Source organism: Vulpes lagopus, chromosome 17 (assembly GCF_018345385.1).
Source record: "Vulpes lagopus strain Blue_001 chromosome 17, ASM1834538v1, whole genome shotgun sequence".
Lineage (NCBI taxonomy): Eukaryota > Metazoa > Chordata > Mammalia > Carnivora > Canidae > Vulpes > Vulpes lagopus.
The window spans coordinates 25621894-25631671 of NC_054840.1; the positions used below are offsets into that span (position 1 = coordinate 25621894).

At 41.2% G+C, this 9778-nt stretch overlaps 1 non-coding gene and 1 pseudogene across 1 annotated transcript; both read right to left on the bottom strand.

Moving 5' to 3' along the window:
- Nucleotides 1–1466: 1466 nt before the first annotated feature.
- On the bottom strand, nt 1467–1574 carry LOC121477658. The gene has a single exon (XR_005984324.1). It is a non-coding gene; the product is annotated as a small nucleolar RNA U13 (small nucleolar RNA).
- A 3654-nt stretch (nt 1575–5228) lies between these two features.
- Nucleotides 5229–5730, bottom strand: LOC121477269 (annotated as a pseudogene).
- Nucleotides 5731–9778: the final 4048 nt, after the last annotated feature.

Sequence of the window (9778 nt, forward strand, 5' to 3'; positions counted from 1 at the left end):
GGTATGATGATTAACCGTGTTATAGATAGACTATTGGTTATGTAGGGCACATATAATATTTTTCTCTTTTCATTTATATGTGATATATCCATTGCTACTGAGCAGCAGTGTTGTTAACCCAAATTGGGGATCTTGTAGAAGTCCTTCCTGAATGGCTTAGGAATGTGTTAAAATATATCTACATATTTTTAAAAGATAAGAGCTGGGGCACCTGGGTGGCTCAGTCAATTAAGTGTCTGACTTTTGGTTTTGGCCCAGGTCATGATCTCAGGGTCATGAGATTGAGCTCCACACCGGGCTCTGGGCTCAGCAAGGAGTCTGCTTGAGATTTCCTTCTCCCTCTGTCCCTCCCCTCTGTCCCCACCGCCTGCACTCTCTCACACACACACTCTCTCTCAAATAAATCTTAAAAACAATATGAAAACTTTCCTTGAACTGGAGATATAGAAAAAAATAGATTTTATTAATCCAGTATTTTTCTTATTTTTCATCTGTTGTGTAAAGGTATATTGAGGGACGCCTGGGTGGCTCAGCAGTTGGGTGGCTGCCTTCAGCTTGTGATCCCAGCATCTGGGATCGAATCCTGCGTTGGACTTCTGTGAAGAGCCTACTTCTCCCTCTGCCTGTGTCTCTGTCTCTCTCTCTCTTTTTTTTTTTTTTAAGATTTTTATTTATTTATTTATTCATGATAGTCACACACAGAGAGAGAAAGAGAGAGGCAGAGACACAGGCAGAGGGAGAAGCAGGCTCCATGCACAGGAAGCCCGACGTGGGATTCGATCCCGGGTCTCCAGGATCACGCCCTGGGCCAAAGGCAGGCGCCAAACAACTGCGCCACCCAGGGATCCCTCTCTCTCTCTCTCTCTCTCTCTCTCTCTCTCTCTGTGTCTCTTATGAGTAAATAATCTTTAAAAAAAAAAAAGTATATTGAAATTCAGTAGCTTGAAACTTCAAACAGACTTGATCACATTTCTTTACCCTGGACGAAGTATCTTAAGGGTGAGAAGGCCACCTGGCTGTTTCAGAATGAGGTTGATTGGAAGTTCCCGTCCCCAACTCCTCTGCCCCAAGCTATGTCTTGTCTTTCTTACATTGTTAGCTGATCATGCTCACACTTCAGTTCTAATGGTACATCCAGAGGTGACCATCACTGCTGGACTTATTTACTCATTTGGAGGTCGTTGTAAGACCGAGTCCTTGGGGGAAGCGATGGCATGGGTGTCATGATGGTATCTCCATGCTCTGTACCAGCAATATTATACTGAAAGCTATACTATCTTTTGCTTGGGGGTGAGGAAAGTGGTGTCCTTGCCAGGCTGATTCTTCAGAGTGATTTTAAGCCAATTCTTAACTGCATCTTTCAAGCCTTGTTCTCTTTCTAAGCTGGAGATTTTGTGTTCCTCATACTTTCTCCAAACATTTTTAATTTATTATTATTATTATTATTATTATTATTATTATTTTCACATCAGATGGGTAATGTGCCAAGATCATAACAAGGTTTGAGGGAGAGGTACATGTCACACAATGGTGTGAGCACCCAATCATCATTCTTATATGAACTACAAAAGGATCCAAACATTTTAAATTTAAAATATAAAAGAATATGGGGCACCTGGCTGGCTCAGTGGGTGGAGCATGCAACTCCTGATCCCAGGATTGTGAGTCTGAGCTCCATGTTGAGTGTGGAGATTGCTTAAAAATAAAAGAATAAAAGACAAAAAAAAAAAAAAAGAATTAAAAAAAAGAATAGTATGATGAACTTCCATATACTCTTTGCTTTATCTCTCTCTTTTTGTCCAATATTTTCTTTCGCTAAACCATTTGAAAGTAAGTGGCAGGTATGACGCTTCACTCTGAAAACCACATGTATCTCCTGAGTACAAAGATGCTGTCCTACATAGCCACAATGCCATTATCACATGCAAGGAACTTAACTTTGATATAAAATCACTGAGTATAGTTCTGTTAGAATTTTCCTTAGTTCTTAAAATGTCATTTGTAGCTACATTTTTGGGCAGTGTAATCAAACCATTAATACCACTTTTGTGCTAGATGAATTCACACATAATTGAAAAATCTTAGATTATCTCAAATATCCCAGGACTCAAGTTTGATTAATTTTCTATTTCAAACCCAAGTCCATATTCAGTAGTGTTTCACCTAAGGATATTTTATTTTATTTTATTTTGTTTATTTATTTAGTGCACCTAAGGATATTTTAAAACGTGACATTTGGTGTTAATACTTTTGGGACTCTGGAATAACCCATGCCCCCAATTCCCAGTGTGTTAAAACTAGAAAGAAAACTCTTTTCTTTTAGCTGTTTTTGTTTCTTGTTGCTGGGTTGTTTTTCTTTTTTAACCATGTTAACCATTTTTAAGTGTAGAGTTTAGTAGTGTTAAATATATTCACATTGTTGTACACCAGTCTAGTTAACTCTTTTCATCTGGCAAAACTGAAACTCTGTACCCATTAAACACTAACTCATAGGTCCCCATCTTCCCCCAGCCCCTATCAGCTACTCTTCTACTTTCTGTCTCTATGAATTTGATGACTCTAGGTACCTCATATAAATGGAATCATGCAGCATTTATCTTTTTGTGACTGGCTTATTTCATTTAGCATAGTTTCCTCAAAGTTCTTCCATGTTGTATCATATGACAATATTTCCTTCTTTTTTCAGGCAGAATAATGTTCCATTCTATGTAAATACCACATCTTGTTTATCTGTTCATCTGTCAGTGAACTCTTGGGTTGCTTCCACCTTTTGACTATTGTGAAATTGCTGCCTTGAATATGGGTGTTGTTTTTCTTTTTGAATCCAGGATCCGGACGAGAATTATACACTCAATATTGTGCTAATAAGTTCAGTTTCTGCTAAAAATCAGCTGGTATTGACTTATTGCTAGTCATCAGAGATGCAAACGTTATCCAAATGCATATGGATAGGGTAGTATCTTTTACATGATTGAACTCGATTTATAAACCTGATGCTAACTACAGTAACTCATAGTGGGTGTTGGTATGACTGTACCTCGTTTCTAGGATTAGCCTTAAGGTCCTCGCTTTTCTCCATCCTTACATCCGTCCGTCATTCTGCCTCAGGCAAAATGCTGAGTGAGGAGATAGAAACTGTGTATACATGGCCCAGAGTCTTCCTTTCCTCTTCCTTTTGTTGCTGTCTACTCTCATGTGCCTTCTGTTTTGCAGTTCTAGGGGAAGGGTAGGAGTAGGAGCTGGCTCTGTTTCATTGTTGCTACAACTGGGTAGATAATATTGATTATACAGTTTGACTCCCTAGCTCAGCTAGTACACAAATATTGGCCCTCATCTCCTGACTCTTTGTTTTATTTATCAGTTGGTTCATCCAGGATAAGAGGGAAAACGTTGCTTTTTATTGGACTTCTTAAAACATCTCAGTTATCAGGGAGACACCTGAATACCAAACTGGACATCTACCTGCACAGTGAACCCCCTCCTGTTGCATAAACCTGCTCAAGATAACAAGTTACAATTTGGAAGGTGGCAGGTTCTTTGTAAACCGATGTGAAAGGAATATGATATTGCCAAAGAGATATTAATGTCAAACAAATTTGGCTTTCCCCACTCTAGGGACCTTCCTGTTGAGGTTACTAATGCCAGTGATGAGAAGTAGAGTATTCCTGTTTGCTACAAGCATAGGGAAAATTTTACTCTTTTTAAACACTCTCTTTAGAAAAAAATTTTTTTTTCACTGCTGAAAAAGGGAGAAAAGCAGAAAAGCACAAAGAATAAAACAAAAAATACAAAAACATTACCCAGAAATAACCACTTTTCATGTTTTAGTACATCAGTTTTATCTCCAAGCCACACTTCTCCTTTGAGCCCCAGACCGTGTATCAAACATCTCACTTGATAGCGTATCTTGAATGTCTCAGACTCTGCACCCAGCATGACCAAGAATAAACTCCTGCTCCTCTCCCCCCACATCTGTTTCCCTAGTGGTGTTCTCCATGTGAGAGTGTTGGTATCTCCATTCATCCAGCTGTTCACATCAGAAACCTATGCTGTTCTCGAAAATTCTTTTTCCTTTACATTCCATGTCCAATCCTTCAGCACATTATCTTGCTTTTAACTTTTCTGTATGCCTCAAATTCATTACTTACTTCTTTCCCCAGCACTACTCCCCTGTCCATGCTGCAGTCACAGGCCATCTGGATTATGAGAGATTCCACACTGGTCCCTTTCTCTTCTAGCTTATGCATACTGGCCTCTAGTAATTTGCTCTCCATACAGAGACAAATATTTTTACAGTGCAAATCCAGTGGTATCTTTAGTACCCCAGCCTCCCTTGCTTCCCCACCACCTCCTACCCCCAGAGGTAATGACTCCTTAAGGTGGCTTATGAGGCCCTGCCTGACCTGGTCTACTTACCCCTCTAGCCCCTCCCGCACCATTCCCTGCCCTGCTGACTTTACTCCAACCACATGGCCTTTTTCTCAGCTCCTTATCTTTGCCACAGTCCCTTGTTACCACTGGGCTCTGCCCACTTCATAGTCTCTGCTTAGACAACTCTTTATGTAGTTATTGTACAGTTGTCCATCACAGCTCAGTCAGCATAGAAGCCTTCCCTGACCTCCCTGACCAGGTCAAACTGCCCCTGATAAAGGCTCTCTACCAAATGCATCTCCGTCACAGCACTTAGAATGGTTGCAGTGCATTCATGGTTTTTGTTTGTTTTTTAAAGATTTATTTGAATTCCAGTTAGTTAACTCACAGTGTAATATTAGTGTCAGGTATACAATATAGTGATTACACACTCCATACATGTGGGTTTTTTTTTTTCACCTCCACAACATTCCATTTATACACAGAACTAAGCAGACAAGCACAGAGTCACTATTGAGGTTAGAAGTTGACAGCATGGGAAAGGGTAACAGGTGAGGAATTAGGGTGTCATTAAAAATACAGGCTTCCCCAATCTGGGGTGCCTGGGGGGAACTTGGTCTGCTTCAACCCAAGAGGAATCAGAAGATCAAAAGTGGTTTGGGAAGGCCAGAACCATCAGGGTAGAGGGAGGAGGAAGGTCCAGGGGCTGAAGGGGCCTATTTGGCAACTGGGGTGAAGGTATTACCCTCCCCCTGCTGGGATGCCCCCAGCCCCTCTGGTCTGGCAGGAAGGGAAGCCTGCAACTCCCATGGGAAAGTCTGGGACTACCAGATGCTCCAGACATGGCTGGAGGGGACTCACAAAGGCTTGCCCTCCAGGGAGATGACGGCACTACCCCCCCAGTTTCTCTGCCAAGGTGTAGCCATCCTTGACCTCCTCATAGCAGTTTGCTTGTAATTCATGCTTGATTCTGGTCAGCTTTTTCTTGATGGCATCCTTGGAGCTGGCAAAAATAATTTTGCTCTTAAGGGGTGCAGACTCAGGTGCCCCAAAGATAAACATCAGGTTCTCCTTCTTGTTCTCCTTGGTCTCATAGGTTGCATCATAGAGGACATAGTGGCAGTCCTTGTCTGGCAGAATCTTGACAAAGGTGGTGTAGGTATCTTCTACAGCCTCACCCACATCAACTACCAGGAGCTCCTTGCCCTCCTCCAGGATGATGTTCTTCTTGTCCTTGCCCAGGCAGAAAAGTACTGCCTTCTTGCACTTCTACAACCCCTCTGATGTTGAGGACTTACACACTTTCATGTCATTGAACACTTTGATAACTCCATCAGAGACTACCATGCCAGAGGTCATGTTTCCAGAAGTGAAAGGGAGATAGCAAAGAGGGTCAGTAGAGATGAGAGCTGCTGCCAGGATCCAACTCTGTTTGTTTCTTTTTAAAGATTTTATTTATTAATTCATGAGAGACACAGAGAGAGAGGAAGAGACACAGGCAGAGGGAGAAGCAGGCTTCATGCATGGAGCCCAATGTGGGACTCGATCCCGGGTCTCCAGGATCACACCCTGGGCTGAAGACGGTGCTAAACCACTGGGCCTCCCAGGCTGCCCCTGTTCGTTTCTTTCTTTTTTTTTTTTTTTAAAGATTTTATTTATTTATTCATGAGAGACACACACACAGAGAGAGGCAGAGACACAGGCAGAGGGAGAAGCAGGCTCCATGCAGGGAGCCCCACGTGGGACTCGATCCTGCGGCTCCAGGATCAGGCCCTGGGCTGAAGGCGGCGCTAAACCGCTGAGCCATCCGGGCTGCCCCCCTGTTTGTTTCTTAATGTTGGTCATCCCTCACTAGACTGTGAGCTCCTTGAGGGTGGGAACCGTGTCAATAGTTGCTCATTATTGTATCCTGAGACTGGGAATATACTCATTAAACATTAGATGAATAAGCAAATGCATTTCATTCTGGTATTTTACTACACTCATATTTGCAAAAATGGGAGCATAGTCTACCTACTATTTTATAGTTTTTCTCCCCACTTAGCAATAAGTGAATATTTTGGGGCTGTTCTTTTTTTTTTTTAAGATTTATTTATTTATTCATTAGAGAGAGAGAGAGAGAGACTCAGAGACACAGGCAGAGAGAGAACACAGGGAGCCTGATGTGGGACTCGATCCCCGGACCCAGGGTCATGCCCTGAGCCAAAGGGAGACGCTCAACCGCTGAGCCACCCAGGTGTCCCTGGGGCTGTTCGTCTTTGCAAAACCCACTCCCTGGAATTTTTGCTGTTTCCAGTTTACTCCTTGAGTCTTCATTTGGAAAGTCCACTTTAGAGCTGGATATGGATAGCAGACCTGAATTAGCACTGGCACTGGCTGCAGCTGTGACATCTGATCTTTTTTCAGGGCCCATCTCTGCACCTAGCAACATCCCTGGTCTGTGGAGAAAGGGTAGCACGGTGGTTAGTATGTGGGATCAGACGGATGAGCTTTACGGCACTGTTCTGCTTCTGATCCACTAGGGTCCATTGTAATGTAAGAACAGTCTCAATCAAGCTACTTCAAGAAATGTGGGACCTAGGTAGAAATCGCTCTGAAATCCAAGAGCAGAGCCCTAACTAGAGCTAGAGGGTGGTTCAGATCAAAGTAGCTTCACGACTTAAGCAACAGGAGCCTATGGTTTTCTACCCAGTGTCTAGGTGACCTTTCTCAGCTACTCTCTTCATGTTAGCTTCGGTCTTCTTACTTCCAGATCTCCCTGAGTACTTACCTTCCAGGTTTCTTCTCTTCAGAAGCTGACTTGCAAATAGCTTTAGTTTGTTTCTATCATTTGGCATCTCTTGATGCTTCCTTTTGCCTCCTGTTTTTGCTCTTGAATGACTGTGTTTATTTCAAATTAGAGTCTTTAATTGTCCCATAGGATCTTTGCTATATGTGTCCCTGAACTTAATCTCTGTATACACTTGACTGTCTTTGGATGGGTGTACCCACTGTAGTCTAATTAACAAAGGGGAGTAGCCGAGTCATGTTGTATCACAAATAGCTTCCTGGGCAGCAGAAGATGTGGACTGGGAATTTTTCATTAGACTAGGGCCTGGACAAATCAGATACTATAACTGACTTACCTACTACAGCCTGTGAAACTTGGGACAGAGTACTCAACTTTATTTTGGAGCTGTGGTTTCCTCAGTTGTAAAAAGAGAAAAATAATCCATTTTATCAAGGTGTCGATAAAAGGAAATAGGGTGACATAAAGCACACAGAGCACTTAGCCTAAAGCATCTCAACAAATGATGCTCTTTTAGTTAATGTCATCTATAGTGTATTAATATACAGTTGACCCAAACAACATGGGTTTGAACTGCATATCTGTGATATGCAGATTTTTTGTAGTACAGTACTATAAATGTATTTCCTCTTTTTTATGGTTTTCTTAATAACACTTTCTCTAGCTGCTTTATGGTAAGAATATAATACATATGTATATATAATATATATAGTATACAAAAATATGTGTTAATCAACTCTGTCATTGGTAAGATTTTCGGTCAACAGTATGCTACTAGTTAAGTTTTAGGGGTGAGTCAAAGTTATACACAAATTTTCAACTGCATTGGGGTTTGGTGTTCCTGACCCCTGTGTTGTTTGAGGGTCAACTGTATTTATAATTAACATATCTATTACATATAAATGTAATTGAAACATATTTTTTAATTGCCTCTGATTAGACTGGGTTACTTCTACGAAGAATTTCCCGATGGATAAGTTCTATGAATTGTTGTGACTCTGGGGAGAATAATATTTCTGATGCACAGAGTGAGGGATAGGAATGTTTATCTCCCTGGGGAGATGGTGGTCTATGGGCCCCTCTACACTGACTATATGGAAATTATCCAAGATGGGGACAATAGACTGCCTGTAGGTACTAACAAAGGCCATTGTGCTGAAGCAGTCTTTGGTCTGAAGCCAGAAGCCAGATTTAGACTGAAATACACATACTTCTTTTTTATAGAAAGGTTTGAATAATAATAGCTAATGCTTACATAGGATTTCATATATGCCAGACATCAGTTTTTTTAAATTTTTATTTATTTAATTTTTTTCTTGAGAGAGAGAGAGAGAGAGAGCAAGAGAGGAGGGTGGGGAAGGGGCAGAGAGAGAGAGAGAGAATCCCATGTGGGGCTTGATCTCAAGACCCTGAGATCATGACCTGAGCCAAAATTGAGAGTTGGTTGCTTAACAACTCAGCCATACAGGCATCCCTGCCAGACATCATTTTAAAGGCTTCACATATATTCATTCACTACCCTTTCTTCACAATCACATTGAGGTGGAGACTATTACTCTCTTCAATTTATAGATAAAGATACTGAGACACTGACCTGTTTTTAAAATCCTTTCAATAAAAAAATAAAATCCTTTCAATAGAAGGGAAAAGAAATGTTGGGAAATATCAGGAAGGGAGACAGAACATAAAGACTCCTAACTCAGGGAAACGAACTAGGGGTGGTGGAAGGGGAGGAGGGCGGGTGTTGGAGGGGAATGGGTGACGGGCACTGAGGTGGACACTTGATGGGATGAGCACTGGGTGTTTTTCTGTATGTTGATAAATTGAACACCAATAAAAATTAATTAAAAAAAATAAATAAAATCCTTTCAATAAATTGTAATCAACTGACCTTGCTTTAACCTTATGCCTATCTCTAGTCCTTAGTCCTCTGTGTACCACGTTTCATATTGCTATTCTTTCAAGACTAGGGTTTTGCCTCTCTTCTTCAGCTTATTCGCAGGACTAACATTCTTCCATAAACTTCAAACCTGAGGGCTGCCACCAGAGCCATTAATACCCTTTTTTTTTAACGTCCAGAGATCTTTTATTTATGTTTTTTTCCCATTATGGCATGAATTCATAAAGAATGGGTTCTGGAAATTCAGATTCCTTTCCATTGGTTTTCACAAAGTGTGCTTCTCTGGTTGAAGCAGCCTGGCATTTCAGTTTGTTTGGGCTCAGGGCAGGCTGTGTACCAAGATGTGCCACAGTGACATATTGATTATTCTGAACTGTTAAGAAACAGCCAGTGCTAGAGGAACACTCTGATCTTCCTTTGTCTCCAGAAAGCAGGAAATAAGTCTTTCATGTGAAAGGTACTGTCTCTGTACCAGGAAGTATAGAGACACGCTTGTTGTTAGATATTGGAAATTGAGGGCCAAAAAGACTATGTGAACAAACTCTGCATAGATTCTCCACTAGTTAATACCCCAACCTAAGTTTGTCTTACCAATTTGTCAGAAATTTATTGTTTCTTTGTCTAGAAAGTATAAAAGCTGCCTGCCATGTATACTCCTTAGATCCCATGTCTATGAGTCTCCATACACATGAATTAAATTTATTTTTTCTCCTGTTAAT